The 17,019-nt window shown below is 50.9% G+C and overlaps 1 long non-coding RNA gene across 1 annotated transcript; it reads left to right on the top strand.

Moving 5' to 3' along the window:
• The first annotated feature begins 4,927 nt into the window (after positions 1-4,927).
• LOC138414869 (uncharacterized) lies at positions 4,928-6,571 on the top strand. Its single transcript, XR_011246977.1, has 2 exons — positions 4,928-5,170; positions 5,603-6,571. It is a non-coding gene; the product is annotated as an uncharacterized lncRNA (long non-coding RNA).
• The last annotated feature ends 10,448 nt before the right edge of the window (positions 6,572-17,019 follow it).

Below are 17,019 nucleotides of genomic sequence, written 5' to 3'. Positions count from 1 at the left end.
GGAGGATCCTATGGACAGAGGAGCCTGGTGGGCTATGGGCCATAGCGTCGCAGAGAGTCGGATAGGACTGTAGCGACTTAGCGCATAGGCACGCACTTAATGAGCGAGTGAAGTGACTCAGAAGACCCCAGGAAATGTGGTCTGGCTCTCAAGAGCCACTGCGTGCAATCCCAATTGTGACCACTAGAGGACGGGAAAGGCCTGCCGAAAGCGCAGAGCTGGCGCTGGGAAAGGCCGGGAAGCCAGCGCCTGGAACCTACTCGCCTCACTCTGAAGGCTGCGGTGATATGCGCTGGTTCCTCCTCTGCTCCCTGCCCCGTAGATATCCCAGCTCCCAGGGCTCCGTCCTCAGACCTCTGCTCTTTCCTATCTATTCTCCTCCTCCCTGGGCCTTCTCATCCAGTGTCACCATTTAAAACAGCTGATAACTCAAATTTACATCTCTAGCCCCGACATCTCCCTAAATTCAGCCTGCATTCCAGTTTCCCCCTTGAACCTATAGTTAGAGATCAAACCTATAGTTAGAAACCAAACATTCCCCCCCCACACCCGGCCCCGGCACACACACACTAAATCCCACTCTTCCTGCATCTCAATCAACGGTCACCCCATCCTTCCCATTGCTCTGGCCAAAACCCTTGGAGTCACTTTTTCCTGCTCATTTGACACTCAGCCTGACAGCAAATACTGTTGCTTCTATCTTCAAAATCCCACCTGTCACCATCCGAGCCTTCCTGACCATCTCAGACGTAACCCCTGCCTCGGCCACCACCATCGTCACCCGGCCCTCCTGACGGGTCCCTGACCCACCCTGGCCCTACAGGCTGTCCTCCACGGCAGCCAGGGCAGCCCACCCAAACCCTGAGGAGGCAGGTCTTATCCATCCGTGTCCTGCATCTCCACTGCCCCCTCCCCGGCCACCCCGGTCTCCTGGCTTTGTTCCTGGCATCTGGTTGCCTGGCACCCTCTCCACATCTCCCACCCACGTGGCTCCCTCAGGTCACACCTCCCATAGAGCCCAGGAAACCTGGTAGTTTGGAGCAGAGAAACGTTTATTGCAAGGCCATGCAAGGAGATGGGTGGGTTCGTGCCCTAAAAAGCCCCGAGCTCCCCCAAGGGTTTAGGCAAAGCACTTTTAAAAGCCAAGGGAGACTGGGGGTCACGGGGTCTGTGATCAGCTTGAGCACAGTTCTCTGACTAGCAGATGGTGGGGTAGCAGGGTGTGTCCCAGGGTTAGTGTTATCAGTCCTTTGGCTCCAGGAGGCCTGGGGGCTATGTGCTCTCTCAACTGCAAGTGGCTGACATCTTCCTTTAGTTGGAGGGGCTTCCCTTGTGGCTCAGCTGGTAAATCTGTCTGCAGTGCGGGAGACTTGGGTTCCATCCTTGGGTTGAAGATCCCCTGGAGAAGGGAAAGGCTACATATAGTCCATGGGATCACAAAGAGTCAGACATGACTGAGCAACTTTCACTTTCGCTGGACTAGGGGAGGTTCTTTTACATCTGCAAAACAACTCGGGAAAGTGCATTGGTTACTATCATCTAGACACTTCCCGGAAGAGCTAAACCAGAGGGCGGGGAGAAGGCCCATCCCCAGAAGGCCCCACGGGGTCCTGCTCCATTTCGTGGCTGCACCCTCACACACTGTGCATTTCACTTCGCTTCTTGCTATTTGCCTTTTTGTTGTTGTTCCCCCTGGAGTCACAGGCAGTATCCACACTGTGTCCCCAGGACGGGTGAATGACAAGGGCTCCTGTGCAATGACAAGTGGGTGGGGCGTGAGTGGGTGAATCTCCCATAAAAGAGCCTCAGCTTGATCTCCGTGGCCTCAGCCTGCAGCAGCTTGAAGCAGGGCGTCGGTTCCCCAGCCAGTGACTGAGGCTGAGTCACAGCAGTGAGAGCACCAAATCCTAGCCACTGGGCCAGGGGTCAGCGACAAGGGCCCAGCTTTCCAGCTTTGCAGAAAAGAATTCCACAAAGATGCAAAGTATTGAAGCAAGTAAAGTATTTATTAGGAGGAAGAAAGGGTACAGTATGTGTGGATAGATAGATGGGCAGGCTCAGAGTCAGAGTCACACCTGCATGGCAGTTTGAATTACTTTTATGGGGCATTTCATCTGGTTTTCCTTTGGCTGACCATTCTGACTTGCCTGGTTCACAGTTCACATTTGATGTATCTGAGGATCCTCTCATGTGTGCGCACGCATCTCTTAGCCAAGATGGATTCTACCACAAAGGCCTATGGGTAGATCATCCCTTGACATCACTACCCTTTGACCTCCAAGGAGCTTTTCTGCGCATGTGTGGTTGGGGAGGTCTCCTCACATGGAGAATGAGAGAGATGTGGCCTGAGCAGGGCCCAGCTTCCTGCCTTAACTGTCCTGCTCTTCCGGTCTTGAAGTTTCAGTTCACAGGGAATGAATCTCCAATTGTTTTACCCTGGCGGGGCGGGGGGGGGGGGGGGGGGGCGGGGGGGGGTGCCTGCCTCAAGCTGACCAAGGAGATATGCATTCTCAGCCCAGGGGGCTTCCTGAGAGGACGATTGTCCACAGAAGAGGGACCTTGTTCATAACAGAGCGTAGAATTTTCCAGAAGTTTTGGCAAAGCAGAGGTTGAGAGACTATTATTTTTGGATGCCTCTGGGTGTTAAGAGAACAACTCTGGAGTCTGAGAAGCAAGACTCAATCCCCAGCTTTTCCTCTGACCGCCTGCAGGCTGCAGGCTAGTGTGTGAACATCTCCACGCTTCAGTCTCACAACCAGGAGCAGTCATGATACCAGCCTGGCAGGGCTGTCGTGAGGATTAAAGGAGTTAATGCACATAAAGCCCATGGAACAGTGATTGACACACAGGAAGTAACTCCTTGGTGGCTTAGTGGTAAAGAACCCGCCTGCCAAAGCGGGAGAAGCGGGTTCGATCCCTGGGTCGGGAAGATGCCCTGGAGAAGGAAATAACCCACTCCAGTCTTCTTGCCTGGGAAAGCCCATGGACAGAGGAGCCTGGCGAGCTGCAGTCCATGGGGCTGCAAAGAGCTGGACTCAACTCAGCGATTAAACAGTAACAACAACAAAGTACTGCGTAAGAGGCCTCCACTGCTGGTGTTCTGTGCTTCACACATCTGTCTGAGGCTTATTGCTGCCCTGGAGGGTAAGGGCATCAGCCCATTCTGCAGATCAGAATGTTGAGCCTTGGAGGCCATCAGTTGCTTACTCAAGACCTCAGGGTAAGGGCATCAGCCCATTCTTCAGATCAGAATGTTGAGCCTTGGAGGCCATCAGTTGCTTACTCAAGACCTCAAAGCCAGTGAGAGAGGATCCCAACACATTTCTGACTCCATCGCTCTCAAGAGGGGGTGGCTGGCCAAACACTGCGCCCTGAGTTCGGCCCTGAGCCCTTCCTTCCCCTTGGCCTGCCTCCCTCCCCGGTTTCTGCTGCCACCGCTGTGGGGCATCCCAGCGTTTTACAGTCTCTGCTTTGTAGCTCGGCCCAAGGGAAACACTAACTCTTTCAGGCTCCATTAGCAGCCCCAAGTCAGGCTGGCGTCTTAAAGAGCACTTTGCTTTTAAACATCAGAGCAGTTGGGGTCGTCAGGTGGCAGTTCCTGTTCCCAGGCTGACTCCCCACCTGCTCTGTCCCTGGGGGAGGAGACCACCAGACCACGGGTCAGCAGAGCGAACAGAGGACCCACCCGCCATCCCAATCTACTTCCTAGCCCTTTCCTGAGGATTCAGATTCAGTGGGACCAAGATGGGCCTGGAATCTGCATTTTAATAAGCTCCCGAGGGAAGGCTGGCATGCTGCGATCCATGGGGTCTCAAAGAGTCGGACATGACTGAGCGACTTAACAGCAAAGGGGGGTTTCTGCCTGAGGGTCCTTTGAAAACCACTAGCACTGATCTGAAGACACAGACTCTGGAGTCAGACCGCCTGGGTTCAGAGGCCAGCTGTGACCCTGGACAGGCTTCTCAGCCTCTCTTTCCCGCGATTTCCTTGTCTGTGCAATGTGGGCCATGGAAGCTTCTAGCCGGCAGGGCCCCATGAGATGATGCGTGTGCAGTGTTGCAGTGGCTCTCAGCGTGCAACTTATAATTGTTACTGTCCAAATTGTTGCCTCGGGTTTTTTTTCCAAAGGGAACATTCCAGATACTCAGATTCCCTTGGGCCCAAAGCTCAATGCAAAGGATTCACAAGTCCTTGGGGCCAGGCAGACTTGGGGACCCAGCACAGTAAGGGCACAGCCTCCCCCTCTAGAGGGAGAGATGACACGGGTTATCACCCTGGTGGTGTCTTCCTGAACCACGTGGATGCCCCTTCCCCTCCTCCTTCCTCAACCTCCACCCCCCTCCTCTGTCTCCAACCCCAACCGGAACTGCACACCCGGGAGGAAGGTGGCCGTCTTGGACACCCTGGCCCTGCATTGAGTTTTGAAGCCACACAGAAGTGCCCAAAGCCAGCAATAGACCCAAAGCCCAGAGGGAAGGGGGCAGGTGGATGTTCCTGGGGTCTCCTCAGGGCCTCGGGGAGCCATCTGCCTATGGCCTGTGGCTGCAAGCTGACTGACTTCCACGTGTGCCTTGCAGTCTGACCTCCTTTCCCAGGAGATGAGCCCCTTTCAGGAAACCAGGTTCTTAGGCCTAAGAAGATGCCGGCCCCCACTTCAAGTCTGTGTGGCTCTGTAATACAAAGCATCAGTGGAATTACAGCCAGTATCTTGTAATAACCTCTAATGGAAAATAATCTGCAAAAATCCTGGATCGCTAAGCAGTGCACCTGAACCTAACCCAATCAACTATAATTTAAAAAAATAAAGAAAACCCAGCAATGGACCAACTTTCCAACCAGCCAGGGAGAAGCACCCTCCCAGGACTTCCTGCTTTCTGACCTCAGCCCTCCTGACCCTCCCCTTCCCGACCCTCCCCTTCCCACCGTCCTCCCCCACAGGAAGTGGAAGTGAAATGAAAGTGCTCAGTGTCTAACTCTTTATGACCCCATGGACTCTAGCCTGCCAGGCAGCTCAGTCCATGGGGTTCTCCAGACAAGAATACTGGCGTGGGGAGGCCATGCCCTCCTCCAGGGGATCTTCCCGACCCAGGGATCAAATCCGCATCTCCTGCATTGCGTGCAGATGCTTTACCATCTGAGCCACCAGGGAGGAGAAAGGGGAGGTAACCAGGTATTCGGGGAGCGAGGCGCTGGGGCGGGATGAGACCGGAAGCGCAGGCTTTGACCGTGGGCGGGGCAGGACCCCCCACCCCTCGGCGCCCCCTGTCTGCACCCAGCCTCCAGAATGCCTCCATGCCCACTCACAGGGCTCCTCTCTCTCGCACTTGCCCAGGCCCTCACTGTCTCTGCCCTTCCGCTGGTGGGAGGCCTTCTACAATAACCCTCTCCTCCCAGCCGGTCTGGTTGCTGCTTGTCTCCCAGGATTCTGCCTGCGGTCTCCGCCTGCAAAGCCTGCCCTGACCTCCCCCTCCCCAGTCTGGCTGGCGTCTCTTGAGACTCCTCAGCTCCTGTGTGTGAGACATACCCGCCCCCACCACGACACTCCCTGGGGACCGCAACCGCCCTTTGCGGGACCACCGCCACTCAGTCTGACCCCCCGCAGGGATCAGAGGCTATGCTTGGCCACCGCTTGCCCCAGCACCTCCCACGCGGCCCAGAACCGGAGCTGCCAGCGGAAGTCGATGGAAGGAAGGAACTTCCAGGAGTCCCCACCGGAGGACAGGCCACCCGGCCTCTCAGCGACCCCTGGGTTCCAGCCCTTCCCCGTCCATACGCGCACCCCAGGCGAGTCCTTCTGTGGCACATGACAAGCCCCCAGGGCCAAAGCTACCGGCACCGCCTCCCGCAGGAGCAGGCTCACGGGGCGTGTCCGGGTGGGGTCTGAGCGATCCCTAGCAGGTGGGGTCGCCCAGAACAGCTGGGAACATCTGGATGACAGAGGGGATGTCAGGAGCGCAAAGTGCCCAGTCAGAATGGCCCGTCAGCAGAGCTGCAGCCGGCGGGGCCTGGAGACATCAAACCTGCCAGCTAAAACGCCCCATGAATATTTAACAGCCGTCAATATTTAATTAGTGCAGACAGATTAACTCGGAAGTCACACACACTTGGGCTGGAGGGAGGGGGAGCGTTGGAAGCAGGGGGTGGGCTCGAGGGAGAGGCCATGTTTATTGCGTGGGGACCGAAAGGCTGCCCGCCTTCGCTCCCCACCGCCCCCAGCCACCTCCCCCCGCAGGAAGCAAGCGACACTGAGAAAAGTCCTAGGGAAAGGGACACCGGGAGAAGCCCAGGGGAAAGGAGAGGTTTGGGTAAGGTGGGGTGAGGGCAGTGCTGGGCACCCCGTGTCAGCAGCCGCCTGGACCCCAGCCCAGCTTCCCAGGAGCAGGTGTAGGCGTGTAATTACCTCTGCGCCTTGGCCTTCCCAGATTATGCTGTTGTTTATTGCATCTGCAACGCCACCCTGAGTCTTTTATCCCCTTTGAGTTTCTTTGAGTTTTATCACCTCTTGTGCCACGTTTTTATTTAATAGAGTTTCCCTGAACTTCATCATCTGATAATAAATTGCTGTCGTTGATGTCTATTTTTTTTTTTTCATATAAACATTTGGTCAGGGACTTGTAAATGCCAGAAGCAAACCTGGACCCGGGCTGCCTGTCTATGCTAAGGGTAACAGCCCCAGCACAAAAAGGGCTTGTGTTCCACAAACGAACGCTCTTGCTTTGCTCCTTTCTGCCTTGAGCATCCTTCCCTTCTTTTTCCTCCCCCAGACTTCATTCCGAGATCATTACTCCCCGCCCAAAGAAAGAGTTCCTTAACATCATATTTTGTGATCATCTTTTTACCTCCCCCATGCTGAGCTCCTCAAAAACAGTAACCCAAACTTATAAACACATCACATCAAATTTGGGAATGGACATGTTGTGAGTGCTTAATGATTTATTTTTATTTTTAATAAGTTGAGGGGAAAGGAGATTTTTAAATAGGAACTAGAGTTGTCTAAGCACATGGTGTTGATCCCTTGTGTATCAGTTAGTTATGCAGCATGACAAACAACCACAAAAATCTCGGTGGTATATGAGAATGAATATCTGTTCTCAAAGATATTCAGGTCTGTGGAAACTTAGCTGGACTAAGTTCAGCCAGGAAATTCTGCTTCAAATCATGGTGGACTTCCCTGGTAGCTCAGCTGCTAAAGAATCTGCCTGCAATGCAGGGAGACCCTGGTTCAATTCCTGGGTCAGGAAGATCCCCTGGAGAAGGGATAGGCAACTCGCTCCAGTATTCTTGCCTGGAGAATTCCATGGACAGAGGAGCCCGGCGAGGTACAGTCCAGGGGGTCGTAAAGAGTTGTACAAAACTGAGTGAATTTCACTTTCACTTTTGTGGTGGCCAGGATAGCTCTGCTTCTTCATGACAGGCTGGAGCTGGCTAGGGAGGCTGTGCTTTAGCTGTGTCTCACCCACCCTGGATGAGCAGGATGGGTGTGGCATGGTTATCTCATGGCAGAGCAGATGTGCACGAGAAGATGCCCACCCACACGGCACATTCCAAGTCCTTGCTTTTTCCATGTTGCTAACATTTCACTGACCAGAGCAAGGCACACGGGCGAGCCCAATGTCTGGAGGAAGGAAAGTCAACTCCACATGGGATGAAACTGTGGCAAGGGTTAGATGAAGCAGGTAAGGACTTTGGGCCAGGGTTTGAATAGATTATAGGGGGGTTCCCACCACACCATGCACAAGACCCCTCAGTGACAGGCCTCCAGTGGGACAAGAGGGGTCTTATGTACTGCCCCCTCTTGTCCTCATCTCTACCCTTTACCCCCTACCCTGGGGCATCAGGGTTAACAAAACAGCAACAGATGTGAGATTAAAGAAGCCACGATGTGAGCCGCCAAAAGCAGAGAGAAGGGGACAGAGCCAAAGCTGAGACTCAAAGTCAAGGTCAGTCCCATAGGACAAAGCAAAGAAGTCAACGGTGAGGGCAAATGATGGACTTGGGCCAAGAAGAGTAAAAAACACTTCAGCCTTGGACCTCAAGTCAGCTCCAGCTCCTGGCTCCACCTTGGGCAAATCCTTGCCTCCTCTCCGGCCTCAGTTTCCCAGGTGTGACAAGGCCTTTGGATGCTGGGATCCCACACACCCCTGAGGACACTGACATCCTGTGGCCTCAGGCCCATCCCTCAAACTCTGCCCCACTTCTTTCTCTTCAACACATGAAGTCTGAAATCCTCCCTAAACATCTCAGAGTTACAACCAGACAGTCTCCTGTCTATGTTATCAGAATCCCCAGGCTTCAGGACAAAGGACAGTCACTCAAAGTAGGTCACTTCCAGGTGGGTGCCTTTCTGTCTGATGTGTAGAATCCAATCTTGAAAGTTAGACTAAGCAGCTGGTAGAACAGAAAGGAACCCTCTTGGGAATCAGAAAAACGTGGGTTTGAAGTCTACCAACAATATGTGTAGCTGAGTAATCTTGGAGGGACGCATAAGCTCTCTAGCCTCAGTTTCCCCTGCCTGTGAAACGGGCTGGTCATAGAAGCACTCAGGGCCACAAGGAATTGCATGATAGGATGTGTGCGATGTACCCAGCACAGTGCCAAGCCCCATGGAGGAACTCACCATCCGATGGTAATATAGTACTTCCTCCTCCTCTCCTCTCTCTAGCTCTTGAATCTTCACTGTCCCTCCTCTAAAAAAAAGTGTGTGTGTATATACATATGCATAAATATATGAAAATTAACTACATGTATGATTAAAACAACTGCCAACAGTTTCATCCTTTCATCAGCTAATTCCCTTCAGACCCCAAGTTCTGCATCCGGATGTGGTGATCTGAACTGGGCAGGCGTCAGCCAGTTTTTCTCAGTATTCTCTTTCCTACCTTTCATCAGCTCAACTAACTGCCAGGGCCTCTGTCCCTTTCTAATTGCCCATCTCGTGGATTTCTTTTCTTCTTTTCCTTGTTAAAGACCAATTTTACAAAGCACTTCAGCAGCTCAGCCATTTTTATCATCATCATTAATTTTATTTCCCTTCTCATTTATTAATGGCCTGGGCGGCTCTCAAGGATTCCTTTTCCCCTGATATATTTGTAAAACGCCCTTCTTATTCCCTTTGGCGGCCCCAAGACTCTCCACGGGTTTATTTCTTCCCTTGGCTGCCCTTCTGTCTCCCTGAAGCCGTTACTGACTTCAGACCTCCCTGTCTGTGCCCCTTCCCCACCTGCCAACTGTGGGGTGCTCCTCCATTCCCGCCCTCCCTCCTCAGACACCCTGGCCTCTGAGGCTTTCTCATCTTGAGGCTCCATCAGTAGAAAGGGTTTGTTAGGCTCCTACCCATCCCTGTTCCACACCCACCAGGCCCCTTTCATCATGCTGGCAATCAGCTGGAAGGGGCCAGAAAGGTCTAGATCCTGCCCTGGTCCCCACCACCAGCTCCCCCTTCTCCAAGATCCCTAAGGCAATTATGCCCAAAAAGCATCCATTCATTCATTTTTCAAAAGCAGGACTGAGGTATAATTTACATACCATGCAACTCACCCATTTTATCTGTTTAATCATTAAACTCAACGATGTTTCAGTACCTCTACAAGATGTACAGCCGTTACCAACAATCCAGTTTGAAACATTCTCATCAGCCCAGTAAGATCCTTCACAGCCAGTTATAGTTAATTTCACTCCTCAACCCCATCCTCAGGAAAAAACAGGAAGAAGGAAGCAGGTTATTTACTCTGCATTATCAATAGTAGTGGTTGTGGCCACACAAAATGCGCTAATGTGGTGCCACCTCTCATTTTATCTGGCACAGCAGTGATGCTAACCCACAGGCCCTAACCCCTGCTCCAGGGACACACGCAGTGTCTACACCCAGGCTTCTAACCTTGCACCATCCACTGGGAAGACACGGAGCTCCAGCCCTAACTGCTGCCTGCCTACTGTCGAGAACTCCTGGCATTTCTCATTCTCCGCTACATTCTCTAATAGGTTCTTATAGCCTCTAAAATTGCTGATCTCTCTAACATACTCTCCCCCATCTTACAGTGTGAATTTCTTGGCATTGACCTTCCCAGGCCAAGGAACTTAGCAATCTCTTGCCTATGATTAGAGCTTTTGCTCTATCTAAATTGTCACAGGATACCTTGGGGACTCATCGTCTTCCGCCCCTCCCCTTCATCCCCCTCCCAACCTCAGTCCAGCCTAGGGTGTCATGGATGGAGTCTTCTTAAAGGACTGAACACTCTTCAAAGCAAGTCGTAGTAACAGATATAGAAAAGCAAAAGATACAATCTTAGAATATATCCTGTGCCCAAATTATGGCATATGTGGAATATAATATCTGTTACCTTGTAGACCAAAAAAAAAAGTTATTAAATTTAAGCCCAGGGTTGAAGTATTTGAATTTCAAAAGACTATCTGTACTAAGCAGAAAAAAATTGCCTCAAGATTGGGAAGAGAGTTGATACAAATGATAACTGACATAGTACAATCCAGTGGTCCTCAGACTTCAGGATTTTGTAGTTCAGCAAAAATTTTCAAGAGAAAAATTGAAGGATTCAACATAAGGTTGCCAGCTTTATCCTGCCAAGCACAGATGCTTAAGAAGTCAAGTCTGGCCTACTAACACCATTGTTCCATACATAAAAGGATGTTTTAGCACCAAGAAAATATGAAAGAGAGAATACTGGGGGAAAAAAGACAATCCTGTTGAAAATGAATGCTTAGCTTTGTGAAAAACTCACTGTCTTTCTCACTTTCCCTCAAGTGGATGAGAGCTATGGTGCAGGGCACTGGAACAGCTAAATTAAGCACAGATTAATGATAAAATGTGCAGAATCCCATAAGGGTTCAACCCTTACCCAGATGCTGCCTTTTACACAACCGCATGCAAGTTGTAGGGTCCCAGTGATGATGGATGAGGAGTGAGGGACAGGGGTCCTGCCTTCCCTGGGGTCCTCCTTCCTTTGAAAGAAAACTGCTTCTCTTTGTCCTTTTTTAAGCAGTTGACTTCCAGTGGAGCATCATCATTCCCGGTCCTCCCAAGCTTCTCAATGTTATTTTCCTATCACCAATTTTCCCCAGTAAGTGTTACTTGCTCAGTCATGTCTGACTCTTTGCCATCCCATGGCCTGTAGCCCATCAGGCTCTTCAGTCCATGGGATTCTCCAGGCAAGAATACTGGAGTGGGTAGCCATTCCCTTCTCCAAGGGATCTTCCCAACCCGGGGATTGAACCTCGGCGTCCTGCATTGCAGGCGGATTCTTTACCATCTGAGCCACCAGGGAAGCCCCAGAAATTCCTGATAAAATTTGGCAACACTTTCCAAGCAACTGGTTGCTGGGTTTCCAAGAGCAGCCACTTCTCAGTAAACATCAGTCAAATTTGGGTTTAAGGGTAAGCTTGCTTCCTGCTGGGCTCCACAGCACCTCTTGGCCAAGCACACATAGAGTCAGACCCCCAATCTTCCATCCCCATCTCATTTCCTATTGGCCTGTTCTGTTTTCCACCATTATCTGGATTACTATTAATATGTACGGTCAGTGTACCTTCCATGGGGGTGGAACACAGTGGGAGTAAATGGTATGAGGAAGGAAGTTGCTTTAGAGTCTACAGAAGTCTCGATGTCATAGAATTATGTGGTTTCTGAGTCAGAAGAGATGGAAGAGTCTATAGCTACCACTGGGGCAGTGAATGCTTGTGAGCTAAGAGACGAAGGGAGGGGCCAGCGTGATAAAGAGGAGCTCAGGGGAGCCTGGTGGGCTGCCGTCTATGGGGTCGCACAGAGTCGGACACAACTGACGCGACGCAGCAGCAGCAGCAGCAGCAGCAGCAGCAGCAGCAGCAGCAGCAGCAGCAGCAGCAGCAGATGCTGTGGGTTCCAACCCTAGTTCCACCAGCCACATAACACTGGGCAGGTCACTTAACTTCACTAACTCTCGATATTTTCACTCCCAACAAAGAGAAGATGACCAGCCTCAAAGGGCTGTGGTGAGGATTAGAGGAATAAGGTGCACAGAGGTGCTGGCCCAGAGCAGCGGCTCCTCCCTCTCTCCCTGTTTTCTTAACTCTAAGTGGTGGGAGCCAGCGTGAGGAGCTCCGCCCATGGCAAAGGTCATGAGGAAGGAAGCTTGGCATGCGCAAAGGCATGACCAAGCCTCAGGAAACCCCCTGTTCCCGAGCATCTACCCCCAAAACCAGAGTACTTTACGGGGAGCTCTCCCCCATAACCATTTCTCTCAGAGAAGGAGTTAACTTGCAGCTCCAGTTAATAAAAATTCCTGGGCGTAACAAGAGTGTTTCAACTTAACGAACTCTGGAGGTTCTCTGGCCTGCCTGATCAGGCTCGACCGGCCGCATGTGATTGTTTACAGCCTCCCAACTGTGAGAGGCATGGGATGTTTTAAAACTTTCTAAAAACAGACTCTTTTGAGAAGTTAGAAGGTCATTAGTATAGTATTAGTAGGATGATTAGGAATTATATTGGTGAAGGGTTTTTTCATTTATCCTGCCAATAATTACTGCTAATTCCCTGCCCTGGGTGTGACAAGGATGTCTCAGGTCAAACCTCTCTGCTGACAGACTAGCTTGTGTGACAGCCTCTCAGCCATAAACAGCACAGAGAGTTTGGAGTATTAGCATAGGGCTTTTTTCATTGATGAGTCAATGATTGCCATCAGGCCTCCATATCCTTAGGCACCTGGGAATATATTAATCAATGTATTTGGAATATAGAAAAGGAAATATAGTAGTTTTTGATGTTAGCAATACTAGACTTTTGAGTTAATGAATCTTCCCTTTTGTTATAGATCACTGTACTTTTATAAATCACTATAAATCACTGTTATGTAACTTTATCACTATCTTAAGACAAAATAGATCTTAAGGGGAACATTGGTAAAGGGTTTACATTTGTTGAGCCAATATTTGCTGCTAAAACTTCATATTCCTGCCCTTATAATGAATATAACTAGCATATAGGAAAAATAAGTATTAACCTTTAAGATTAATCATGTTAAACCTTAGGTTAAGTCAATTCCTTTCTTGATTGTAACTCACTACACCCTAACCCTATAGGAATGTAACTTTATTTGGAGGGTGGCGCCTGATTTAAGAAAAAATCACCCCTGGAAAAATAAGTTTTCTGGTTAAATGACCAGTATCAGAAAGGGCCATAAAATGTCAGCAGACCTCATGGCTAAAAGATGATGAAACTCATAAGACCTTTGTATAATTTTATATGAAGCACCTGATTGTGACGAGGGTCAGGTCTGCTGACCCCCGCGTGACTCTGTATTCATCCCTATGTATAACAAAAAGGTATATAAACAAACCTGAAAAATAAAGAAATCGGATCAGTTTCTGGAAAGACTGATTCCCCCGTGTCGTTTCTTTCTCGCTCCCGCTTTCCTGGCTGAATTCCCATCTGAAATGTGGGTACTCACCAAGCCTGCTAATTCTGCCTGGGCTTCTGAGATCCGACCGGGGAGGCCTCAGTGCCTCCTCTCCTTTGGGAGAATGGAAAGACGCCTGTGGCCTATGTAGGTGGTGATTGGGATTCCATGTAAACCAGTTATTCAGCCTCTTTTCTCCACTAATTCTCCTACTACACTATCTGTTTCTAATCTCCCTCTATATCTGTAATTAAATAAGTTTTTTCCAGGATGCCGACTCCGTCCCCACCTTCGAATTACCCTGGATCCACCGGGGCTGGACCCCGGCATCTAAGTGAGGGTGTCCGGCAGAACAGACTTAGAGAAGAGAGATGTGATAAAGGTCAAGAGCAGAATTTAGGTGAATGTGGGACAGATTCAATAATATCCAAAAAAAACCCATCCCTGGGTCCAACTGGCTGATGTAACCAAGCTTTGTAGCACTGAACTGGTTTCACATCCCTGCCTCAGACATGAATGCGGTGAGATCCCCGAACCAAATGTGTGAACATGTGTCAGGCTGGAGGACGTGCAGCAGCTCCGGCATCTTGTAAAGATGGAACTTTACATCTTGGGTGCCGTGCTGGGCACCTTGTAAAGAGGAACTCCTGCACGGCAGAGAGCATCAGCTCTGACCATCGGGCATGCTGCATAGAGACAGGAGCACAGGGGATTGTGAACTACCCCAAGCCTCCAGCAGGTACTTGAGAAAATGCTCATTCAGACTCCATGTACCCTTGTTCTGGGCACCCCGAGTTGCCCCCACCTGGGAGAGGGGAAACTACTGGAGAGATCCATGCAGGAGACTCTTCTCCAAGGCTTCAGTGCAGGTGAGAAACTCCTGGACCATTTGATGTGGTCTCTCCAAGTTAAACACATGAGGGGCTGTGGGGGGCGGGGTGGGGGCATGATTTAGGGAGGGTGTTATTTAGATGCAGAATCAGATTTAAGAGGAGAGAACTTCCCTGGTGGTCCAGTGGTTAAGAATCCACCTGCCAATGCAGGGGACAAGTGTTCGATCCCTGGTCTGGGAAGATGCTGCAGGCCACGGGGCAACTAAGCCTGTGTGCCACAGCGACTGAAGCCCACGTGCCTAGAGCCTGTGAGCTGCAACTAATAAGTCCGTGTGCCTAGAGCCCGTGCTCCGAAACAAGAGAAGCCGCTGCCGTGAAGCCTGTGCACGGCAGCTAGAGAGCAGCCCCCGCTCGCTGCAACTAGAGAAAGCCCACACGCAGCGATGAAGACCCAGCACAGGCAGAAGTAAAATAAATAAAACTTAAAAAAAAAAAAAGAAAACAACTTAGCATGATGATTAGCATATCAAAAAATAAATAGAGGAGAGGGAATGGAATGGAAATCAGGAAGGCTGGAAAGGGAAGTCAGAGGTTTTCTCACCACCTCCTCCCAGCCCCACTCCCTGCTTCCCCTCTAGCTTCCTCCTCTCCCCTCTCCCACAGGAGCAGCAAGGAACCCCGCCTGCTCTGCCACAGCACCTGCCCCCCCCTACCCCCGCCCCCACTCCCACTTGACCCAAGAGAGCATTCTGCCACCTTCTATGCCCTCTTTCAATAACTGTGCATTTCCCTGAGACTCAAAGGCCAAGGAGAGAGACGATGACTTCTCCATCAATAAGCCCTTAAGCCAGCTTCTCAAAGGGATGCTTTTCCAACAAACTTGCAGGCCTTGTTTTTCCCACGCTCTCAAATGAGAGCCATTCATCCTCCATTGATAGAGCTCCACCAACCAGTCATATCATCGCTGAGTGCCAGCAACATGCTTGAGGCCAGCAGGACACTTTCACTCTCCAAATAATCCAGGGAGCTGTCTCCCCCACCCTCCCCCTGACTCATTGTACAGAAGAAGAAACTGAGGCTCAGAGAGGTGATCGGCTTTGCCCAAGATCCAGAAACAAACAAATCATGGAGTCACATATAGAAAACGTTTCAAATAAAGTTCTCAGTGCTGTCACTAAAGTATGTATACGGCCTAGGTATATAGCAGTTAGGGTCTTGAAAGATGAGCTCACAGAAGCAAAAGGAAGTTTTCTGGAAATATATCTGAGGCTCAAAGGATCGGCAGGAAGGCTGGGGAGTTAGGTTTGGGTGTAGATGGGACCCAGGACCACTTGAAGGGCCAGGCATGAAAGGAGGCCGGCCAGCTGTGCCCCTCCGTTGTGGCCCCTGCCCTGTGGGTACATGAGCTTCCCTCTGTTTTCTGAGGTTTGGTGTCTCTTTTCTACTCCAGAAGATGCTTTCAGAATTCAAGCCACACTTATTCATGGGCTGTCCTTTTGGGGACAGGATCACAAGTCCCAGATTACCATCCCACCAGATTGCAACTATTGGGGAAGTGATAAACCCCCAACAAGTTCCACCAGGAGGAGACAATTGACAGCGGCAGGGGACACAGATCAAACCTGTCCATCCTAAAGGAAATCAACTCTGAATATTCATTGGAAGAACTGATGCTGAGCTGGAGCTTCAATCCTTTGGCCACCTGATGCAAAGAGCCAACTCATTGGAAAAGACCCTGATGCTGGGAAAGACTGAGGGCAGGAGGAGAAGGGGGTGACAGAGGATGAGATGGTTGGATGGCATCATTGACTCAATGGACACGAGTCTGAGCAAGCTCTGGAAGGTAGTGAAGGACAGGGAAGCCTGGCGTGCTGCAGTCCATGGAGGCCCAAGGAGTCGGACATGACTTAGTGACTGAACGAAAACCAAGAAGGGAACACAGATCACAGTGGGCTTCACTGAACAGGTGACGCTCAGACGAGGCTTGAAGGGAGAGTGGTAGCAAACTATAAATGGCTCGCTGGGGCTGCATTCCGGCAGCACAGAGCTGGACCAGCAGGTGCATTAACTTCTTTGCTCCTCCCAACAGCCCAGAAGTAGAGGCTAGTCTCACCCAGAGCACAGGTGGGGAAACTGAGGCTCCAGAAGCTTACGTTTTCTTGCCCAAGGCCTCACAGTTATAAGTGGCAGTCAGAATTCAGTCCCGGGGCCTCCCTGGTGGTCCAGTGGTCAAGAAGCCGCCGGCCAGTGCAAGGGACACGGGTTCAATCCCTGGCCCGGGAAGATCCCATGTGCTGTGGGGCAGCTAAGCCTGTGGGCCACAATTATTGAGCCTGTGCTTTAGAGCCCGGGAGCCACAGCTACTGAAGCCACCATGATGTGAAGCCCCCGCACCGCGATGAAGAGCAGCCCCCATTCACCGTTGCACCGTTGCACCCCCACTCACCGAATGAGTTGCCCACATTCACCGTTAACGAGAGAAAGACTGTGCACAGCAATGAAGACCCAGCACAGCCATAAATAAATAAAAAAATTTTAAAGAAGAATTCAGTCCTGGCCTCACTGACTCCAGAATCCAAGCTCTTAACCGCTCCGCTGGCAAATAATGCCTCCCTATTAGAGAGGCTTCCACATGTCAAAGTGCTTCCCAGATCCATTATCTCAGCGCACGCTCACAGCAACCCTGCAAAGTAGATAGGGCAGGTGTGACTAGGCTCATTTCCCCATCAGGCAGATGGGGCCCAGAGATGCTAAGCGACCCACCCAAGGTCACACAGCTGATTAACAGAAGGGTCAGGCCC

The sequence above is a fragment of the Ovis canadensis genome, chromosome 11, assembly GCF_042477335.2.
Source record: "Ovis canadensis isolate MfBH-ARS-UI-01 breed Bighorn chromosome 11, ARS-UI_OviCan_v2, whole genome shotgun sequence".
NCBI classification, from domain to species: Eukaryota; Metazoa; Chordata; class Mammalia; order Artiodactyla; family Bovidae; genus Ovis; species Ovis canadensis.
Note: the sequence above shows the minus strand (reverse complement) of the source record. Positions and strands in the feature narration are given on the sequence as shown.